Below are 24531 nucleotides of genomic sequence, written 5' to 3'. Positions count from 1 at the left end.
ACAAAGAAACTCATACAGGTTTGGAACAACTTGAGGGTGAGTAAATGATGACAGAATTTTTATTTTAGGGTGAACTATCCCTTTAATTCATGTTGTTTCTTTTTTTCTCTTTTATACTTTTTTTTAATTTTTTTTTATTAATGTCTTGGTAACACTTTACAATAACGTTTCATTAGTTAACATGGACTAATAATGAACTGCATGTATACATTATTTATTATTTTTTGTTAACATTAGTTAATGCACTGTGAACTAACAATGAACAGCGCTATTTTTTAACCAATGTTAACAAAGATTAACAAACACAGCAGCAAATGTATTGCTCATGGTTAGTTAATACATTAACTGTTAACTAATGAACCTTATTGTAAAGTGTTACCAATATATTCAACATTCATTTCCTTATGTTTTGTGCTGTATTGTCATCTCAAGGTTTTTAGTGTCACAGGACAATGTTGTGAAGCATTAATTTTACTTTGCCTAGTAAAATAGGCAAATCTGATTTTATGCTGATCAGACAAAGGTACTTATCATAGAGAGGCCATTAAGATTATGCAACTGAGATTACTCGGTAAACTCTATTCAAATACCATTACTTAATCTCCCACGTCCTCTGTCTGCACCTCTGGTACTATAGGTTTTTACTATTTTAAATATCAGACCAATATCTGATATGTCCTAACAGAGAGGTCCACTGATGACTGGATTGAACACAATTCATTTGTTAACTTTTCACTTGATGTATTGCACTTATATTTATATACTTTAAAAGCAAAGAAGACTCTGACTGGATCTCACAACTCTGGAAGAGACATATATTTCACTGTACTGAATGTTGTGCTTCATACTTAAGATTGTCAGTTTCATGATCTTCATGTAACAGGAACATTAATCATGGTCAAGTCATTTTATGTACATTTTATTCCCAAAGGATTCGGAAACTTTCAAATTAATAAAATGTGTACATCAAATGTAACTATGTCTTTGAATCTTTTAATTCTGACAAGAACATTTAATAATGCATGAATAGCAGGACTTTATTCCTAAATTGTGTACATATAGTCCGCGGCAGACAAATGAATACAGTAACAATGCATCACTTTCAACCTCTTGTTGAAACAACTGTCAAAATGGATGGCTTGCAACATGACTGTTTTGAAAGAATTACAGTAGGAATGGTAAGATCACAGTACTGTTTGCAGTGGTGGACAGTAACGAAGTAAATGTAATTCGTTACTGTACTTAAGTAGCTTTTTTGCGTATCTGTACTTTACTGAAGTATTTAAATTTGGGAAGACTTTTACTTTAACTCCACTACATTTCAAAGTCAAATATCTTACTTTTTACTCTACTACATTTTCAAAATCAGTCGTTCCTTTTTATTTATGAGTGGATAAAAACTTAACTGGTCAAACGTGCCACCAATCACAGTAGCCTACAACGTGCGCGCTTTGTTTTGAACTTGCCTTGGCGGTATCTACTAAGCGCAAACCAGAGCCGTTAAATATGAGAGTTGCGACCATAGACAGTATATAAGAGGTTGCGACACACACGGCTTGTTCGACTTGAACCGGCGCTGCACAGACCGATCAGTTTATGACATCAAAGTATAGAGCGAAATCGCGAGAGCGATTGAAAAGCATACAGAGCCGTCTACTCTCTAATCGCTCTTGCGGTATTTTAATGTCATTCACCGATTGGTCTGTGCAGTGTGCCGTTTCAAGTCGAACAAGCCTACTGTGATCTCGCCGCCGCGCGGTCACGTGATTCGTGTAGCTCTCAATAGTTCCAAACAATTTGTGTTGCCAATGATTTTAAGCGGGGGCAGAGAGCAGCAGGCAGCTATTATTGCAGCAATTATCGGTAAATACTGATGCATAATGAACATTGCTTATTACCTTGACACTAAAATTACTTGCATATAACAGCATTTTTTTTTTTCTGAGGAGTAGCAGAAACACTGCATTAATACGTTTTGGTGTTTAATTTTGTAGGGAAATTGGCTGCTCCCATAATGTAGTGTGTATATATATATATATATTCAATGGCATTGTGCAGGTTTATGTGAATGTATCATAACATTAGGATGTTTATAATTATGACCATAGACGCTCGTGAAAAATATGTACAGTAAATACTGTAAATGTATTATACCTTATGGGAACAGTCCCCTTCCGTCCAAAATTAAACACACAAAAAATGTATTCAATTCAAATATATATATATATATATATATATATATATATATGACTAATTAATGTCATTTTATTAATAGACTGATGTGCCAAGAGTGACATTAGAGTCTTCACGTAGACTGAGTTAAGCAAGAGTCTTGTGACAAAAATTATAATAGTACATTATAGCCATAAAAAAATCATAGTACTTTGATACTTAAGTACATTTGAAGGCAAATACTTTTGTACTTTTACTCAAGTGAATGTTTAAAGGCAGCACTTCTACTTTTACTTGAGTAATATTTTACCTTGAGTATCTTTACTTTAACTCAAGTACATGGTATGTGTACTTCGTCCACCACTGACTGTTTGTCTGCATCTTCATACATCATCTGTCTCGGAAACAATAAAACTACATAATATATGCAGCTTAAAACAAAACATGTCTTCTATGCACGTCATTACATACATTAAAGGGTTAGTTCACCCAAAAATGAAAATTATGTCATTAATGACTCACCCTCATGTCGGTCAAAGCCCGTAAGACCTCCATTCATCTTCGGAACACAGTTTAAGATATTTTAGATTTAGTCCGAGAGCTTTCTGTCCCTCCATTGAAAATATGTACGGTATACTGTCCATGTCCAGAAAGGTAATAACGACATCATCAAAGTAGTCCATGTGACATCAGTGGGTTAGTTAGAATTTTTTGAAGCATCGAAAATACATTTTGGTCCAAAAATAACAAAAACTACGACTTTATTCAGCATTGTATTCTCTTCCGGGTCTGTTACTGTCTGCTGACGTAAGACGCTGCTGACGTGTTATCTGGTGCGCCCGAGCTTTGTTTACAGTCTGAGGGAGACGCACGCTGTAAACAAAACATTCTTCGCAAACATGTCTAAGGATTTCGACACAGAGGAAGACTTGCATTTTTTTGCCCAGCCATATTTATTTGAACCCGAATACACGGACGAAGAACTAAGCAGTGTCTTACGTCAGCAGCGTCTTACGTCAGCAGCGTCACTGCGGAGTCATGGACGCGGATTGACAACAGACCCGGAAGAGAATACAATGCTGAATAAAGTCGTAGTTTTTGTTATTTTTGGACCAAAATTTATTTCCGATGCTTCAAAAAATTCTAACTAACCCACTGATGTCACATGGACTACTTTGATGATGTCGTTATTACCTTTCTGGACATGGACAGTATACCGTACATATTTTCAATGGAGGGACAGAAAGCTCTCGGACTAAATCTAAAATATCTTAAACTGTGTTCCGAAGATGAATGGAGGTCTTACGGGCTTGGAACGACATGAGGGTGAGTCATTAATGACATAATTTTCATTTTTGGGTGAACTTACCCTTTAATGTGTGGTGGACAGCACAGGACATGAAAATCCATCAAAACTAACAATAAATGTTTATGTTCACGTGGACTAAACAGTAGTTCATAAACTGTTGCTTCAACTGATATAGGAGGAGTTCGCTGCCAGGAAAGTCTCAAACACACACACACACACATCCAAGGCGATTTGCACATTCACATTCAAGGATAAACTCATACATTTTAAACATTCAAAGGTTTTTGTGCACCGTTGTATATCTATGAATTGTGTTTTGCATTTGTGAAATATATTTTACGAATATATAATTTTATTTTGCGCATGTGAATTGCTTTTTGTGAAATTTTTATTTTTTTCATGAACGTGAATTTATTTTATTTTTTTGGGGTACGTGAATTAGGTTGCATGCATGTGAAATTGTCTAAGCATGTATGAATCATGTTTTTGCGTGAATTATTAATATAAATTAATTATAAATTAGATTGATTTGGCTCCATATCCCCTCACTGCAGCAGCCTACTCTCGCATACATTTCAGACGAGGCGCATCCATAGACAGTATAAGAAATGGACACAGCGAAAAATTGGATTCAACAGAGAAAAGTGAAGTAAATTAAAGCACTCACTTCCTGATGGCTGACCGTACTGCGCAGACTCAAACTGAGCTTGACGACGTAGATGTGACGTGAGCAACCCGTCTCTGTGCCAAGAGAAATCTGAATCATTCCCTTCCGAAACTTGCAGAGACGGAGAGCGTGAGTAGGAGATGTCCATGAGCTAGGAGCAGGAGCAACTTTTGCTAAGTATTCTGATTAATTACTTTGTCATTTTGCCTCCACGTCCCCCCGATTGCGCGCAAGCTTCTCCTCCTGTCCATACGGTAATCTCTCTACTGTGCGACAGAGAGTCTCGTGGTTATGACGCAATCGTTAGCCTATTTTTACAAAAACTGTTTCTACTGGGCCATAATGTAAGATACAAGGTAATGGAGCCTTTTATGCATTTTCGTGTTTCTTTAGAAATAAATAATGGACAAATGGAGTCTTTAAACGCCTCAGATGTAAAGTTATTCGCTGTCAAAGTGACACCAAAATGAATGGGAGTCAATGGAATGCTAACAGCAGGTGATGGTCTGCTAATCAATGGCGGTGCCCGGGGAAGCTTCAATGTTTTCCGAAACACTGCCCCCCTGGGTGCATCTCAAACAAGCCTAATGTCGGACTACTGCTTCTCACTCAGGGCGGGATCTAGTGCAGATCGTCAGCAGGCGTGGGCGGGGTTTCCCTACTCTTATGTAGGAGTAGGGAGAAATTTGAAACAGCTTGTTGTGAGAGATTGATCATGATATATGGCGATAAAAAAAAAAAGTATTGGGTGGATTTTTACCATTATAGGCTGGTTGTTTACACACACTGTGGACACACATCTGTGTTCAAACACCTTATAAAAGTGAATTTTGCATAATAGGTCCCCTTTAACTCCTGGTTATGTTCTGTCCCATGTCGGTTCTCATTTCATTTTATATGGTTTGCATATTCCTATATGTTCTAGATATCTCGTGTTTGTTATTCTAAATAAGGACGTTGTTTGAACTCTATCATCGTGCATGCGAACCATCATTACAGATTGAATCCAATGTTATTTAGTGATATTATAGCATAACAAGCTATTTACAATAAAAGCATAAAAGTTCAAATTTGTCTCTGTGTTCACAATATACCCTAAGTCTACTTATTTCTTTTAATGAAATAGATTGTATGTAAAATATAAGCTATCTATCTATTGTAAAAAAAAAAAAAAGTCACTTATACGTTGTGCTGATATTACATTATTAACTGTGATTAGGCTACAATGTACTTTGCTACAGTGTGTTCATAAAATAGGCTTACATTTCTCATGCAATAACCTATTACATTATGTACAAATATTTGTATTGCCATCATTTATATCAAAGCAAGTTTTAAAATTAAACTCTTATAAATCAAGAACATGATGCTGTAATCGGAAGAGACAGTGCCATACAATAGGACTGCACCATTACCCTTCGTATTGGAACATTTGAGGACTACTACTGCAGAGAAAAGTTTCTAAGTTTCTAGCTGACCTTTTTAGTGTGATTTCCTGCAATAATCATCTAATTCCAGAGATCGCTGTGCTCCTCTAATGATATGAGCATGCAACTCTTTTCTTGGTAGTGTTTAATTATCTGGATGAGCATGGTGCAGTAATCAAAACTCACTTGCAACAATATCAGGTTGACCAGAAATGAGAAGCACAATTACTGATGAACAAGGTTATAGTTTGAAATAGAGGAACTTGCATGCTTGACTTTGCTATTACTACTTTGCTTCTTTTGCTATTGAAGTATACTTTAGAAAATGTACCCCAAATTAAAATGCAGACTTCTAAATGTCTCTATTTCCATACCAAATGGTTCATTTTGATTTTAATGTTTTTATGCATGAAGGACACAAGCCAGACATGAAGATGTCCTTGCTCTAGTGAATGTTTTGAATGACTTTTCTGCTCACATAATTTACTTGGTCTACACTCACTGTATTGTTAATGCCTCATAAAGCAGATGCTGCAGTTTTAAGTATAGAATAACTTGAATTTAATTTGAGAAAATGTGGCTTTAAAACTACCCTCATTGTGAAATGTCTATATCTTAGGTGTGATAAACCAGAGTGTGAGAGTGGATTATAACATTTTCATGATACACTAAGCCCTATTAATTCATTTAGAGAACCTGGAGATTCATAAGAAGGAAATTCATGCAGATGAAAATGGAAACAAAGCACTTTTTTTGGCAGAGATTTCAAGTTGCGTACAACACAAGCCCTTCGGCTTAATGCCAGTGAACCTCCACATTTCTAGCGGATTTGCCTAATAAGAATCAATCAAGTGATTCTCTGTGCAAAGTTGTTCCCCTCTCAGCTCCTCTGCATGCATCACAGACATCTTGACAGGCCACAGAGTACTGTTTAGACAGTGTCTCATTTGTCAGAGCGCAGGGGAAAAGTCAACAACGAAGAAGCTTGACAAATTCCTTCAGATTCTCAGGCTGATTAAATATTCAATTAATTTTTGGGTGGCCCGTGTTGCCACCCGTTTCCATCCCTGGCGGTTTTAAAAGGACAATAGCCTTCACAATAGGCTATCTCATCTTCAGTCACAGCCAGTGACAGCTGGCACTGGAAAGGTTAGCTGTCCAGTAGGTTTTTTATTATTTCCTGTGGGTCTGAGATAAAGAGGGGGAGATAGAGAGGCCTTGTGTTTTGGTAAGGCTTTGCACAGCTGTCTGAACTGTTAGTGTGGAGGATGGACCGTGTGTGCATCAAAAGCTCTGTGTGCTATAGAGAAAGCTGTCTGGGAGAGAATAAAAAGCCTCTCCAGTGGTCATTTAAACAGTCTCAGCTGGGCATTCAAGCTTTCATCAGCTTGAGAGAAAGAAAGAGACATACAGAGACAAAAATATATTAGGCTTCAGAATGCATATCAAAGCTCTAGATATCCGAGGATGATGAAAGGACTTGCCAGACAGCTACAAGTAACTACCTGACTTTGGTCAATAGCAGTAATTAATCATAATATATAGGGGTACTAGGGGTACCCCTATATATTGTCCCCTAGTCCCCTATCCCTATAGGGGACTAGGGGTACAAGGGGGTTTCCTAAAGGATTAAATAAATGAACAAGATTGCACAATTCACACTCCGACTACGCCACCCTGGGAATTTCACCCAAAGAATTAACATTAGCCCCTACAGAAGGCACACACAGGTTCGTATCACCAATATGAGTCCGAGACATGGGTCAACATATACAAAAGTATACTTTATTGACAATTCTTAAGAGAACAATAGTAAAATGGTTATGGAACACTTGTTCCAATTCAACAGGCTACTAGGGGTTTAAGACAACATCATGACCAGGAACGAGGCTTACCAAGAGGCAGAAAGTCAAGCCACGCCACCCACGAATGAAGATTACTGCTGTAACGATAACCAGCTGGAGTGCCCTTGAAAGCCTCCAGAGGGCACTCCACACCAGACTATCATGTTTCACTCACAAACTACATTTCCCATAACTCACTGCCCGGACTCATCATCACTTATCACTGATCACATTCACCTGTACCTCATTCACTGATTGCATTCACCTGTCTCATCCTGTTAGTCTGTCTATTTATACCATGTTCATTCATTCACCGCGAAGTCTTGTTTGTGTTACACTGCAATTCCGAGCGTTTTCCCTGGTTTCTTGTCTTTTGGTTTATTCGGATTTCTTGCCTGTTCCTTGGATTACTCTCTTGCCTCTGACCCCTGCCTGTCTTGTTTTGTCTTGTTTGTTTGGACTGTCTACCTGTGTTTTGACCCATTGCCTGTTTATTGGATTACGCCTTTGGATTATATAAATAAAGCTGCATTTGGATCCTCCAACCTTCGTGTCTCGGAGCAGTTCGTAACAGAAGACTTCGCCACATCAAGATCCAGCAGCTATGACCTCCAGAAATCCAGCAGTACGGATCTAGCCTGATCTTCCCAGCATGAGCCGGGAGTTCGCTGGACAGATCGCGGCCTTGGCCCTGGATAGCCTCGATCTGTTCCAGTACACCTGGGGGTTTGTTCCTCTCGCTACCTCTTGCTCTCTGGGTGACGAGGCTATTAAGTTGTGTTACCGGCTGGGGGCTAAGGAGGTCGACCCGAGGGAGCTCCCTGATCTCTCCGGTCTGGATTGGAGAGAGGCACTCTCCAGATGTCTGGAGAGCTTCCTTCCGTGGCACGCCATGTCACCGTCTGCACTTCACGCCAGTCCAGCCGAGCCCGCACTTCACGCCAGTCCAGCCGAGCCCGCACTTCACGCCAAATCTGCCGAAGCCAAGGCAGTATGCGTCATGCCCTCCGCCCCTGAGACTGAGAGCGTCATGCCCGCCGCACCTGAGACAGCAAGCGACATGCCCGCCAAGCTCTCTTCACCGCTGGTCCCGTCCAGCACAGAGCCCTCTTCACCGCTGGTCCCGTCCAGCACAGAGCCCTCTTCACCGCTGGTCCCGTCCAGCACAGAGCCCTCTTCACCGCTGGTCCCATCCAGCACAGAGCCCTCTTCACCGCTGGTCCCGTCCAGCACAGAGCCTTCACCGCTGGTCCCGTCCAGCACAGAGCCTTCACCGCTGGTCCCGTCCAGCTCAGAGCCCTCTTCGCCGCTGGTCCTGCCCAGCTCAGAGCCCTCTTCGCCGCTGGTTCCGTCCAGTTCAGAGCCCTCTTCATCGCTGGTCCTGTCCAGCTCAAAGTCCTCTTCGCCGCTGGTCCTACCCAGCTCAAAGCCCTCGCTGATGCTGGTCCCGTCAAGCTCAGAGCGCGCTGATCCTGATCCAGAGCCAGAGCTTCACGTCAGTCCTGCCGAGCCAGAGCCAGAGCTTCACGACAGTCCTGCCGAGCCCGAGCCAGAGTTCCACGTCACGTCCGCCCGTCCAGAGTCTCGTCCCGCTGAGACCGAATCTGATCCTGAGCCTGAGCCTGAGCCTGAATCTGTTCCTCTTCCTCTTTCCACGCCTGTGTCTTCGGACAAGATGGCCGACTCCACGCCTGTGTCTTCGGACAAGATGGCCGACTCCACGCCTGTGTCTTCGGACAAGATGGCCGACTCCACGCCTGTGTCTTCGGACAAGATGGCCGACTCCACGCCTGTGTCTCAGGACAAGATGGCCGACTCCACGCCTGTGTCTCAGGACAAGATGGCCACCGCCGAGCCAGTGTCTCAGGACAAGATGGCCACCGCCGAGCCAGTGTCTCAGGACAAGATGGTCTCCGCCGAGCCAGTGTCTCAGGACAAGATGGTCGCCACCGAGCCAGTGTCTCAGGACAAGATGGTCTCCGCCGAGCCAGTATCTACGGACAGGATAGTAGCCGCTGCCACGGTGTCTGTCCCTGAGCCGGTGTCTGTTCCTGTGTCTGTTCCTGTTCCTGAGCCGGTGTCTGTTCCTGTGCCATGGCCGCCTGAAGGGTCGTCTCCGCCCTGGCCGCCTGAAGGGTCGTCTCCGCCCTGGCCGCCTGAAGGGTCGTCTCCGCCCTGGCCGCCTGAAGGGTCGTCTCCGCCCTGGCCGCCTGAAGGGTCGTCTCCGCCCTGGCCGCCTGAAGGGTCGTCTCCGCCCTGGCCGCCTGAAGGGTCGTCTCCTCCCTGGCCGCCTGAAGGGTCGTCTCCGCCCTGGTCGCCTGCACAGCCTGCTCCGCCCTGGTCGCCTGCTCCGCCCTGGTCGCCTGCTCTGCCTGCTCCGCCCTGGTTGCCTGCTCTGCCTGCTCCATTCTGGCCTCCCGTATTACCGCAGTCTCAAGGTCCTCTTCCGCTCCACGGACCTGGCCCTCCATCCCGCCCCCGGATCCGCCTCCGGGCCACCTCCCACCTGGACAGTTTTGGAGCGTCTGGAAGCCGCTCTTTGGGGAGGGGCTATGTAACGATAACCAGCTGGAGTGCCCTTGAAAGCCTCCAGAGGGCACTCCACACCAGACTATCATGTTTCACTCACAAACTACATTTCCCATAACTCACTGCCCGGACTCATCATCACTTATCACTGATCACATTCACCTGTACCTCATTCACTGATTGCATTCACCTGTCTCATCCTGTTAGTCTGTCTATTTATACCATGTTCATTCATTCACCGCGAAGTCTTGTTTGTGTTACACTGCAATTCCGAGCGTTTTCCCTGGTTTCTTGTCTTTTGGTTTATTCGGATTTCTTGCCTGTTCCTTGGATTACTCTCTTGCCTCTGACCCCTGCCTGTCTTGTTTTGTCTTGTTTGTTTGGACTGTCTACCTGTGTTTTGACCCATTGCCTGTTTATTGGATTACGCCTTTGGATTATATAAATAAAGCTGCATTTGGATCCTCCAACCTTCGTGTCTCGGAGCAGTTCGTAACAACTGCACAGGTGTTAATACCAATCACAGCACATGGTGAGGTGGTCACAACACACGGTGAGGAAGATACCACCACCTAAATAAGCCAGTCCTCTGCCCCCGGTGCTCAAGTCCTGCCAACACAGAAAGATGTACATCAAAATACAATCACTTTAATGCCGGGTTGCATAAACTCAATCCACTTAGTCAAGACAAAATAAATAAAAATAAATGTTGCCACTAATAAGTAAGAAAATAAAGTAAATAACCAAGTACTTAAAGCAAAGACAGATGGCAACAAAATACAAACAATTATATTTCAAAAAGAAATCAATAAAGAAAACACCACAACTTATACAAAATTACATATCAAATAAAAAAATCTAATGCAATGGAAAAGAGCAAGTAAAATAAAACTAAAGAAAACCGCAAAGAAAAATGATTAGAATTAAAGAAAAAGCAATAGACAATTCAGATACTTAGGAACGATCCTAAAAGTCAAAGTTCACAAAAAAACAAAAAACAAAAAAAAACATACGTTGGAAACAAAAAACAAAAACAATAAACTGAAAACCCAAATTATTTTGGAAACAGAACAGCACTGCAGCCGTGAATGAACGCAAAGCACCCTGACTGGAATGCAGGTATGGGCCTTCACAAACCTATAAGCAAAATGAGATTGTTACTCTGCTAGATTAATTCTCAACCTAATGCATGTACACATAAAACTAATACCTACCGATCGATCGTCGAGAAAATTAGTCAATGCTTTATCAAGAGACAGTGAAACCGTAGCTTTCTCTGGCAAGGAACAGAACAGAGAAACAACAGCAATCCAACTACTGCATCAGGTTCTCACAGCTGAGAGAGGAAATAGATTAGACCACGCTCTCAAAAGACATGTTTTGTTTTAAGCTGCATATATTATGTAGTTTTATTGTTTCCGAGACAGATGATGTATGAAGATGCAGACAACCAGTACTGTGATCTTACCATTCCTACTGTAATTATTTCAAAACAGTCATGTTGCAAGCCATCCATTTAGTTATTTGAATTTTTTAAGCACCAGTGTTTGTCTGTAGTTTGTTGGCATTAGCGCCACTAATGGCAACAGACATGATTATTGAACTCTCCCGTCTTCCAAGATGTGGGCTGCATCCGAAATCGCATACTTCCCTACTATGTAGTAGTCGAAAAAACATTGTGACAAAAACAAGCATGATCGAACTCACAGTACTCTTAAAAGAGTAAGCAAAAAGTACCCGGATGACCTACTGTCACAGATCTGCCAGATTCCTGCACCAACCATCACAGCGCACTCCCTCTCCTGAGTTGTAATCTCACAAACCTGCACCTCATCTACACCCTCATCACTTCAGCTATATAAGCATACACCTCGTCCCAGCTCATTGTCCGATCTCATTTCTACATGAAGTGGACACCTACCAGTGATTCTCCAGTGACTTCCATTTCTCCGTGTCTCCGTTCCCACCTGTATTTCCCTGTGTCTCCATCTAGGTGTGTGCATTCAGGCCAACATCCATCTCTTCATTCACCATTCATCGATCCTGCAAGATTAGACATTCCATTCACTGCCAGAATCCCGCTCTTAAGACTATCCATTGCACTATTCACTTACCTGCTCACCATCCGCCCAGTTGTTGTCAATAAACATTCTTTTTGCTTTCATCTCCCTTGTATGTGTCTGCTTCCCTAACACCTTCTACTCCCAGTGAGATTTTGAAGTGCGCATATGATGGACACTTTACTATCCCATGAAGCCATGGGAAAGGATTTGTGAATGGCATTGAAGCATAACTGATGCATTTAAGCGTAACTGATGTCTGGATTACATTTATATTACACACAATCATTCTATATAGAACATGCTTTTTAGCATGTGCAAAGTACTTATTTATTCAAAACAAGTACCTACTCGAGAGAATATGCGATTTCGGTTGCAGCCGTGGTAAAAAAAATAGCCGTGCTCCAAACCCATGTCATTTACTGGCCCTTATGTTGTTTCAAACCTGTATGACTTTCTTCTACATAACTCAAAAGTGGATATTTTGAATGTCAATGGGGTCCAAACAACATTAGAGCCCATTGATTTGTATTGAATGAACAAAACACCTGAGACATTCTTCAAAACGTTTTCTTTTGTGTTGTGCAGAAGTAGAAAGTCCTACAGGTTTAGAGTGTAATGAAGGTGAGTAATTAATGACAAAAAAATCAACTGTTTCTTTAAACATAAAAATAAACAATTGCACAAAACAGCTTGAATTATATATTACTGTATATACATGTTGAACAGGACAACAGTTAAGCACTAAAGACACAACAGCTATATTTTTGCACAGAACCAAACAAATTGTTGTTGGATAACCCTATTTGTCATTGTGAATGCGAAGCACGTGAATTTTCTGGATTTATGATGAAGAAAAATCCTCAGACCACAAGGAGTGTTACAGTAAATACCTCTCAGCTTTTAAGGAAAATTTGATTCATGGCAGCCGCACCGAGACTCCTTTGAAACCATGCAATTCTTTAGATTGGTTACTGTTATGCTCGTCTCTCAGATGCCTCTCTGTACTGTCCTTAATGCCAAATAATATCCATATTAATATAATGAATGAGGGATTTAATAGACCTGGGGCAGTGGGAAAGAGTTTGGTTTAACATGATTGTCTGGGGTGAATTATAATAGCAAATAGGCCTTATTCGGTCTCCACATGAGGGAAGAAAATCCCATTTGCTCTTGCAATAAATATGTGAGCTCACGTGCAGCGTTTGCTCCATATTGTCTCTATGCCACAGACTACTTTTTTTTGTTGTGGCTGATTTACAGATTTGGTCTAAACTATACTGGTAACCAACCACTATATGGACAATCTAGAACCCAAAGAAGCTGGTTATAATGGTCTGTGATGACAATATATATTTTAATTTAAATAAATAAGAGTTTTAGATTGAAACAACATGGTCAAGGTCATTGTGTTAGTGACTAACAGACTCACATTCTTCAATTTGACTAAAAATAAAATAAAAATGAAAGTGAAACTTTGTCATGCTGTAGTGGACTAGATTACCAAATCAATCAGCTTAAAAGAGAGAAGAATCTTTTTTTTCTTTTCTTTTTTTTTACTAGACTTGAATAATAAAAACCCAAATCCATGCTTTGAGTGACAGCTTTTTAAAATTCAAAATGAATGTCTAAGGATGTGAGGGCCTGAACTGTGCCCAATTATAATGATGAACAAGAGCAAAGGGAGGACCACACATCAGTCAACAAGCCACTAGCACTTATTTCCAGCCCGTGTAGGTTGCACCCGAGCCATGTCTTTGAGTGTTCGAGTGAATCCTCAGCAATCCGTAATCATATTCAGCAACTTGGCTAACACTAAGAAGCAAATCAATCATGTTTCCGAGAGACATGCATACCCTCCCACCACCCTTGGTGTGAAGCATCTAGAGGTGGATTGCAATGCCTCCTGCTTTCATTTCCCATTCTGTAGATGTCAAATGCCACAGATCCTTGGTTATGCATGCAATCTCAAGCATTTCAAAGGCGCCTGTCCCCTCTGCACTACCAGCTAATTTGTCTTCCAGCAACAATATGGATTAAATAACTCAGTTGTCTTTGATCATTCATCCACGCTGAGGCTTTTGAAATCTAATTTGACCCGACTGAACTCTGGATTGTGCGACCTGCAGCGTGACACTGTTTAGAAGTGACATTAACACATTCTCTATAAGTTAATCCTATGGATTACCTGTGAGAACAATTCACCCTCTCTTTTTCTTTGTAACTTTGAATAATTGTTTTCTCCTATTTTTTTCTTCTTCTCTCCTTTGACACTGGGTATTTATAGACATTCAAACTGCAGCAGTTCACCTTTATTAAATACATATGGATATTTTCTCACACCCACTACACTTTCTAATTCACTATTACTTGGCAATCTCTGCATCAGCTTAGCCTCATTTTATGTGATCAATGTTATGCCTGACAAAACGTATCTTAATAAAAATCGAAAACAGGACTTTTCACAGCAGAATCTAATCAAAAACTGCTTCTGAAGTAGCTCTGTACATAATCCTTCCAGATTGATCTGAGAATGAGCTTTCTTTAGAACAACACATTGGGTCTTCTAGTATTTACCTTAAATATAGCAATCATAATTTATACTTGTTTAAAGATTTAATAAACTTTTTTTTTTACATTTATTTAAATTGGAGAAAATATTTATTTTTGGTTTGTCAGAAACGTACTCGGTTACTAACGTAACCTCGGTTCTCTCTAGAAGAGGGAACGAGTACTTGCGTAAGTATCTTACGCTAGGGGAAAACCTCTTTTCCTCGAGATATTGAAGCCAAAAATTATCCTTAATTTTGCAATAATGTAAAACGCATTACAGCAGCATGCAGACATGGGCGAGACAGCTCGCGCGCCCATTGGCTGCTCTGCGGCAACTGCACCAGCCTATCGATAGAGGCCCCTCATGACGTCAGAACCAATGAGGGTGCTTCGCGCCCATTACGTCATGTCCCGCCGAAAGCGGGTAGGGCTAGGGCTATAAATACGGCCCAGAGAGGCTGGTTTGGTCAGTTTTTCATCGCTGAAGCGAATCAGAACATGACGCATGCACGGCAAGATACGCAAGTATAGTCTCTTCTAGAGAGAACCGAGGTTACGTTAGTAACCGAGTACGTTGTCTTACGAGAGGTCTCTCGTACTTGCGTAAGTATCTTACGCTAGGGGAACACAATGTAAAACGCCGTGCGTGCTTGAGACATAACACTAAAGTCCCAAGGGCAGGTGCCCGGGGCTCATACAGTGCCTAATCACAAGGGACTCACAGAGAATCCGGGAAGAGGGGCTAGAATAGCATCATTCCTGTAATATGGAGCTCTGATAAGAGCATGTTATATCAAGTGTTCCACACAGCCAGGGCGAACTCGGCCTGGACTGTTAAATATGGGGGACTTACGCACTGCCCACAGAAGTATACAGACGATCAGTGATCGACGCTCTAGCAGTTTCAGCATCCTGAGCCGATAGCATCGGGCGGGCAATACTGAAAAATTTAACCGAGAGCAACCTAGCTTGTAAAGCGGGAACCTCGAGGTTATAAAACCTTATAAATGTAGACGGGGAGGCCCAGCCTGCCGCCATACAGATATCTTGCAAGGCAATCCCACTGGACCAAGCCCACGACGAGGCCATGCCTCTTGTGGAGTGCACTTTGACGGCACCTATCGGGCATTGCAGGCCCTTGGATGTGTAAGCTAGCGCTATAGCATCAACTATCCATCTGGATAGACTCTGTTTTGATGCAGCTAGTCCCTTAGAACGTCCTCTGAACAAATAAAGAGCTGCTCCGTCTGTCTGAAAACAGATGAGCGAGACACATAGGCTCTTAACGCCCTGACCGGGCAAAGGAAGCCTGCGTCCCCTTCCTCTTCAGATACCGGCAGGGCCTACAGGGAGATAACCTGTGCCCTAAACAGTGTATTGAGGGATTTAGGAACATATCCGTGCTTTGGTTTGAGTATGACTCTCGAGTCATTAGGCCCAAACTCCATACACGTCGCGCTCACTGAGAGCGCTTGCAAATCCCCTATGCGCTTCACTGAAGCGAGAGCCAGAAGAAACACTGTTTTGAAAGACAAGAGTTTCAGGTCTATTGACTGTATTGGCTCGAATGGGGCACCTTTCATGGCTTCCAGAACCGTGGAAAGGTCCCAAACGGGAACTGAGGGAGGTTTGGGAGGGTTCAGCCTCCTAGCTCCTCTAAGGAAGCGAATGACCAGATCGTTCCTTCCTAATGACTGGCCAAGCGGTGGTTCAGCGAACGCTGCTATGATAAGGGTTCTGCCCTTATCCAGAAGCTCTTGTAAAAAGGAGAGAACCTCCGGCACCCCACAGCGTGAGGGTGAAGTGCCACTCGCTGTACACCAGCTAGACCATTTTGAGGAATAGAGCCGCCTCGTAGATGGAGCTCTAGCCTGTGTGATCGTGTTTAACACTCCCGCTGGGAGGTTAACGGGTACCCGTTGATGGCCCACACATGTAGGGACCAAAGCTCCGGGTAAGGATGCCAGATCGAGCCGTTTGCCTGGGAGAGGAGATCCCTCCTCACCGGTATCGGCCACGGGGCGGTACTCGTCAGCTGCATCAGGACTGGAAACCAGACTTGGTTCGTCCAAAAATGGGGCGACGAGTAGCACCGGGCATCCGCTCTCCCTGATTCGCTCTAACACCTGGGGTAGGAGCGTGACAGGGGGAACCGCATAGAGCGGACAGCGGGGCCACGTGAGCCAGCGCATCCCTGCTCTTGGAGAAAAATTCCTGACAATGAGCGTTCTCTTGAGACGCAAATAGGTCTATTTTCGCTCTGCCAAATGTCCTCCATAGCAGTTTGATTGTCTGTGGGTGTAAAGACCATTCTCCTGCCGGAAGACAGTTTCTGGACAGTCTGTCTGGTCCCACATTCAGATGGCCGGGCACATGCGCTGCCCTGAGCGAGCGCAGATTGTGCTGAGCCCAGACCAGGAGGTGTTCCGTCAGCCTGTGAAGGATTCTGGATCTGATACCTCCTTGGTGATTTATATAAGCCACCACTGACATGTTGTCCGAACGGACCAAGACGTGGTGTCTTATCTGGGGACAAAAAGCGCCTCAGCGTGTTGTCGACTGCCATCATTTCCAAGCAGTTTATATACAGAAGCTTCTCCCGTTCCGACCACTGGCCGAATAACGGTCTGCCCTCGAGCAGCGCTCCCCATCCCGAGGTTGAGGCATCCGTAGACACCACCTTCACACTCGAGGAAGTCCCCAGGCTTACTCCTGACCGGTACCAGTCGGTCACTGTCCAAGGTTTCAGAGCTGCGACGCATTTCTGATCGACCTTGAGGCGCGCGAGACCGGAGGTCCAAGCTCTGCGCGGCGCGCGCTTTCAACCAATACTGCAGCGGGCGCATGCGAAGCAGACCCAGCTGAAGCACTGAGGATGCTGAAGCCATGAGACCCAGCATCCTTTGAAACTTTTTGAGCGGGACTAAAGCGCCGTGGCGAAAAATCTCTGTCATGCGCTGAATACTTAGTCTGCGCTGCGGCGACAGCTGTGCTGTCACAGACAGCGAGTCCAGATCTGTGCCCAGAAAATATATTTTCTGACTGGGAGACAGCGAATTCTTCGCCCAATTGACTGTGAGACCTAAATTCTCGAGGTGATCGAGTAATATGGTCCTGTGTTCTATGAGCTCCGACTGTGATCAAGCTAGAACCAGCCAATCGTCCAAATAATTCAGCACTCGTATGCCTCGGAGCCTGAGGGGTGCGAGTGCTGCATCCATGCACATCGTGAATGCGCGAGGTGCCAGGGATAGGCCAAATGGCAGGACTGTGTACTGATATGCCTGACTCTCGAAGGCGAATCTCAAAAATCGCCTGTGACGTGACGCTATTTGTATTTGAAAATAAGCGTCTTTCAGATCTATCGACATGAACCAGTCCCCTTGGCAAATTTGCGAGAGGATTTTCTTGGTCGTGAGCATTCTGAACCGTCGTTTCAGAAGTGCTTTGTTTAGTCGTCTTAGATCTAGAATGGGTCTGAGACCCCCGTCTTTTTTGGGTACCAGAACATGCCCCCTTCGCTCTGAGCTTGTGATAAGGGTTCTATAGCCCCTTTGCTCAGTAACTTCGCTATTTCGGCTCGAAGTAGGTGTGCTACTTCCTTTTTCACCGTAGTATCGATTCGCGCTGCTTTGCGTTGCGGGTGTCGACCGAACTGTAGCGAATAGCCTCTTTCTATAATGTCTAGCACCCACTTCGAAACCCCGGGTAGCCTTGCCCATGCGTTTGCACGAATGGCTAGGGGTTGAATGCGAAGCGCGCTCTGGTCGCTCAGCGACAGAGGAGCTTCAGTGTGCTGCAACATAAGCGTCGCGCTTATGACATTTGAGGCAGGGGGCGCGCTGATAACAGCGGGCAGATTGCCCGCGCTCGACTCCTCTGCGGTGGTCAACCGAGAGGGGGAGGGCTGGGCGAGTCCCGTAAGACCTGTCATGTCTATGTGTGAATGTGGGCGTGGGATAGCGGGCACATTTACAACACTGAGAGCATTGTCCGCCTGAGCAGAGCGAATGCATGTTGGTTTCATTTTACAGAAACCTGAGACATAGTGTTTGTGGGCACTGGGCAGTGGGCACATTTACCACATTTAATGCGCAATCGATCTGGATCGATTTCATGTGCGCGAGCCCTGTGTGACGGGCTGTGTTTCTGTGTAGGAATGAGCACTGGGCAGTGGGCATTTTGTCTACACTCATAACACCATCGGCCGTGGCCGGAACACCAGAAAATACACTCTTATGGGATTTATCTGGGTAGCTGTAAAAGCGGCGTTTGTGTGCAGGCAAGCGGGCTGTGTCGCCGACTTGTTTACTGCAGAATACACTGGAACAGTCGCATTTACTGGAACTGAACGAGCGAGAAGTTGCCATAGAAACAGAGAGCGTCAACATGCTGGCGTTTGTTTGCAGGCGTGCGTGTATTACAATAGGCTCGTCCACTGCAATATTGACATTTCCAGAGAAATGTGTGAGAATGGAGGTAGATCCAGCCGCAGCTGGACTAGGAACACTCTCTTTTCTCCTTTCGCCAGTGACGCACGGAAACCATAGAAACGGTGCTAGGGTGCAGGCGAGCGGGTTGTACAACGCGCTCGTTGGCTGCAAAAATACACATCTGCAGTCGCCTTTTCAGGGAACTGACAGAGCGAGCATTGACGGCATAATTTTATCTGCCGGTAGACCCAGGATCGAACACGGGTCTCTCACGCGATAGCCTGAGAATCTGCCACTGGGCCACAGGGGAAGACACATAGGCATTTAGTTAGCGCGAGTATTATCAGAGAGCGTCAACATGCTGGCGTTTGTTTGCAGGTGTGCGTGCATTACAACAGGCTCGCTCACTGCAGTATTGACATTTCCAGTCGCCTGAACTTCAGAGGGGAATGAGAAATGTATGAGAAATAGAATTCGGCCCGGCCGCAGCGGGACATAAACACTCTTTTCTCCTTTCGCCAGTGACGCACGGGAACCATAGAAACGGTGTTTGGGTGCAGGCGAGCGGGTTGTACAACGCGCTCGTTGGCTGCAAAATGCACATCTGCAGTCGCCTTTCAGGGAACTGACAGAGCGAAGCATTGGAGGCATAATTTATCTGCCGTTAGACCGGGATTCGAACCCCGGTCTCTCGTGCGAAAAACCAAAGATTCCGCCACTGAGCCACAGGGGGGGGGGGGCGGAGGCGCAGTCTCGGAGAAGGATGCCAGGTGAGTCCGCAGAGTCACCGTAGGCAGTAACTAGCTCGCAGTGAGGGCAGTCGCCGTCAGCGAGCGCGAGAGCTGCGCGTCCTCAGGAAAGGGGCATCTTGAAAAAGACGCCCGGCTCTTTTAGTGCAATGAGAGTGTGTGTCGCGGCGGCGAACACACACATACACAAAACACAGTAGCAGAGAAAAGGATATGTACGCCGGAAAGCGTGAGCAGGAACGGCGACTGAAGGCGGCGAGTTGTCGACCGGCAGCTTCAGATGCAGACTAATCCCGCTGGGTGCTTGAATCAGACGGCGCGGCTTCCTCTCAGGATCCAGCGATGCGTAGGCCCGCTGAAGAGATGAAAAACTGACCAAACCAGCCTCTCTGGGCCGTATTTATAGCCCTAGCCCTACCCGCTTTCGGCGGGACATGACGTAATGGGCGCGAAGCACCCTCATTTGTTCTGACGTCATGAGGGGCCTCTATCGATAGGCTGGTGCAGTTGCCGCAGAGCAGCCAATGGGCGCGCGAGCTGTCTCGCCCATGTCTGCATGCTGCTGCAATGCGTTTTACATTATTGCAAAATTAAGGATAATTTTTGGCTTCAATATCTCGAGGAAAATAGGTTTTCCCCTAGCGTAAGATACTTACGCAAGTACGAGAGACCTCTCGTAAGAGAACTCTTAATTTTCAAGGCCCAGAAAGGTAGTAAAGACATTATTAAAGTAACCCATGTGACTCCAGTGGTTTTACCTCAATTTTATGAAGCGGCGCGAGTGCTTTGTTTGCACACAAAATATAATTTACCAATGTCATTACTACCTTTCTCGGCCTTGAAAGTGGTAGTTGCGTAGCTGTCAATGGAGAGACAGAAAGCTCTCAGAATTCTTTAAAAAGATCTTCATTTGTGTTCCGAAGATGAACAAAAGTTGAGGAAACAACACGAGGGTGAATAATTAATGACAATTTAAATTTTAGGGTGAACTAACCCTTTAACCTTTCACCCGACGCCCACAGATTATTGTTGTTCAACATGCACTGCACTTTAAAACATCACACTATTAGTTAATATGAACAAACTGAGTATCATTAGAAAGATTAAAGACTCCAGCTTTGATATTTGACCACTGTTTATGATAAACGGTTGCAGTGACATTCATTTCTTAATTTATGTCAGGGATACAAAATAATCCTTTTTTTTTTTTTTTTTTTTACAATCTGTATTTACAGCTGTCAATCATCTTGCCCTTGCCCAATTCCTGCCCTTCTGCATGACGCTGTCCTGTACATTTCATTGTTCTGAGCTCCGTGAAAACAAAGCCAAAAAAACGTTTCTACACACCAAAAATGAAGAGAATAAATACACGATTATTATAGTATATGGTTTGTGTGTGATTTTTATGCGATTTTCATATGCATTAGGAATGTTGACATTATACATGCTAAGCAGATGTAGTGCTTAACTCCATATAAAAGGCTCAATATAACATTTTAACAACATCATATGACCAAAATCCATATTAAATCACAGTCGGAAGTTATTATAAACACTCAGTGGTGGTTTAAAGTGAGTTTTGAGTTATATTAATCTTTTAAATCGTCTTATGTAGCTTGATGCTAATTTTAGCTCTAATGCACATGTCGTGCCAGGAGCTAATCTATTTCATCATCTATTTTGTTACAAGAATTCACATAAGGTCCCAAGAGTATACCTTTTATGCAATTTAATTTCATAAAAATTCATAAATATCTTAAATTGTATTATAAAAATCTTATTTTTTGTTTCATGAGGGACCGAAACATAGGACATTATATTGCTTAATGTGACTATTAAAATGGTTAAAGGGATACTTCACCCAAAAATGAAAATTCTGTCATTAATTACTCACCCTCATGTCGTTTCAAACCCAGTAAGACCTTTGTTCATCTTCGGAACACAAATTTAGATATTTTTGATGAAATCCGATGGCTCAGGGGGGGCTCCATTGACAGCTATTTAATTAGCACTTTGAAGGACCAGAAAGGTAGGAAATACGTTGTTAAAATAGTCCATATGACTACAGTGGTTCAACCTTAACCTTAATTTTATGAAGCGACGACAATACTTCTTGTGCGCCCAAAAAACGCGCATTCGCGAGAGCACCACAACGCATGCGTGTGATACATGTGTCGTCTCATCATCATGACAAATCACAATCGATGCAGCACACACATGTGGTAATGACGCAGGATCTGGCGTTCTGACGTATGTCCAGGAAACGCAGGGCTGTGTTTACAAGCAGAGGAAGATGCACGCTCAACATTAAAACAATTCATAACTATGTCTGCAGATTTCGACACAGAGGATGAATTGCATTTTTTTGCACAACCTACTTATTTGAACCAGAATATGTAGAGAACGAACTAAAAGAGATTGAAGAGGCTGCAACACAACAGAGAGCAATGGAGAGCTGGCGGTGTAGATGCCATCAGTGTCAAGCGATGCCTACTGAACAGCAGAGTGTGAGCTGCATTGATTGTGATATTGCCACATCTTGAACGTTTGTATAATTCAGACGATACATGTATCACACGCATGCGTCGTGGTGCTCTCGTGAATGCGCGTCGGAGACTGATACGGAAGAGAAACCCTTAAATGAATGTAAGTGCTGCACATTGCAATGTAAAAATGGCTTTGTAAAATCTTTCTACAGGCTCGCAGTTTCGGAGCAATCAGTGAATATCGCTATACCATGCGATTGCTTATGATCTACTGATAATGAATTATGACAATATGGTGTTAATACCTAACACATTATACCAGCAAACTTGTTTACCTCTCGTTCTGTCATTTGAATAGGCCATTCATGTGATTCAATATTATAGTTGTATTTGTGCAAGTCTTAAAACCTTTAAATTTGATTATAAAACCTTGCAGCTAGACTGTGAAGGGTACGCCCAAATATTCAGAAGGTTTCACCTGACACGTTGCACTCCATCCAGGCATTGAAAAGGCTTTTTATTTCTGCTCCTGTTTAAGTGTATTCATCAACAAGACACCAAAGGCTGGACACATGTGGTGAAATTGCATCATACAGTAAATTGGCAAGGGAGCTAAAGGCGGGGTCTAGGTGCCAGACAGAACTGTAATTCACCATCTTCTCCTGTAATAGGCTTTTCATTTTTTCCATTTACTCCAAACAGACCATGCCGCAATAAAACTATTCGTCTGCGCACAGCCGTGCCCCGCCGTATCTGCCTGGCAACAATGAGCAGTTGTGGCAAATTCCACGATTCAGTCAAGCTTTAAGAAAAACAACAAAGCCAGTTTAAACTCTGTTAGGTCTATTGTCTTCACCTGCTGAAGCAAACAAAAGCTCCCAGTGTCTCAATGACCTCCTTCATCTTGCCAAATTAGAGCATCACACCAAAATGTGAAACTAATCCCAAATTCATAAGATTAAAGAAGTTTGCCTGTAAAGCTGGCAAAGAATAATCTAGTCCGACATTTCATTTTATTTTTTTCGTGTATGGAGATATGCAGATGAGTCGATTTGCATAATCTTTCCAGAAAATGAAAAACAGATAATCAAATACCATCACATCCTATTTATATTCAATTAGCTGTTATTTATGCAAAGTCATGCCGTCAAAGGAATTCGTAATTGCTGAAGAATAACGAGTGGACTGTTGTAAGGGCTTTCCAATGAGAGGGATCATGAAGGTGTCTCGGATCCTGTATAGCTATCATGTTTGAAAGATGAGCCTTTAAATCTCTCATTATCCATGAATTATAGGTAAGAAAGTCTCTGCGAAACAACCAGGCTTTTCTTAAGGTACAATATGGCAGAGCAGCTACAGAATCCAACAAAAGTTACTGCCAGAAAATGAATGGCTCATGTTTTTGGGTCATATTTCCTCATGAATTGACCTTTTTGATTAGTTTAATGCTAAGTATTATAGTTTGCCAGAGGCTGATCATTTAAATGGCTCCCATATACTTTCTTTATTTCAGTTACATCAAGCTCTCATGTAAGGTGAATCTGCTGTGGGGAGACTCGGGTAAATCTGACAGTTTCTGCGTGAATCAGCCCTTCTTATTGCTTGACAGTGTCATCTAGACTGACCTCTTCATGCTTCTGCTGTTGGTGCTCTCTTGGTAATTCCCCATAATGAGCTTCGGGGCTGAGATGGTAGTGACCTGGTCCAGATGTAGCTCTGACCAGGCTCAGGCAGTCCAGGAGCCTGGTCTGGAGGGTGCATATTAATGTACATCTGTTACAATACTCCCCCTCTGGAGAGGTTTCATTTAGCATAGTCTGACCATTAAAGGCATTTTCATTTTTCTCTGAAATGGATACTGCTTTGAAATAAAAATAAAACTGTTCTCAGAATGTTTTTCTGGATTTTTGTTAACATTTTAGTAAATATGCATATGAATTTGTTCTGTTGACTTTCCGGATATAGCAGGAATGCTATAGCGCTATGTTTTTTAGTTGCAGCATGAATATTTTAAAATGCTTCTGTTAAGGAGTTATTCAATATTCATGTTTCTCATCTGTGTATCTACAGTATGATTTACTTTGCACATTGTTCTTGGCACAGCATTATATCTAGGTTAATTAGGGTTTTGAAGTTAGCTGTAAGCCACTGATGAGGTTTGAATACATCCTGAGACCTTTAAGGCCCAAACCTGTGGGATGGTAGCTTAGGGAAACATTGTACTATAAATGTGGGAAGTAATTCCATTCCTTTTCTCACTCAACTTTCCATCAGTTTCTTTTCAAAATCCTCTTAAGAAAGG

General features: G+C 43.3%; 1 protein-coding gene across 1 annotated transcript in view; it reads right to left on the bottom strand.

Moving 5' to 3' along the window:
• Nucleotides 1–12690: 12690 nt before the first annotated feature.
• The window catches only part of cdh8 (cadherin 8), a 406841-nt gene continuing 395000 nt past the window's right edge, over nt 12691–24531 (bottom strand). The window contains exon 13 of the transcript XR_014203789.1: nt 12691–12700. The gene's annotated coding sequence lies outside the window, so the exon portion shown is untranslated. The remainder of the gene's footprint in view (nt 12701–24531) is intronic.

Source organism: Leuciscus leuciscus, assembly GCF_965113295.1.
Source record: "Leuciscus leuciscus genome assembly, chromosome: 2".
In the NCBI taxonomy this organism is placed as follows: domain Eukaryota; kingdom Metazoa; phylum Chordata; class Actinopteri; order Cypriniformes; family Leuciscidae; genus Leuciscus; species Leuciscus leuciscus.
The sequence above is the reverse complement of the archived record's forward strand: the minus strand, read 5'-3'. Positions and strand labels throughout refer to the sequence as shown.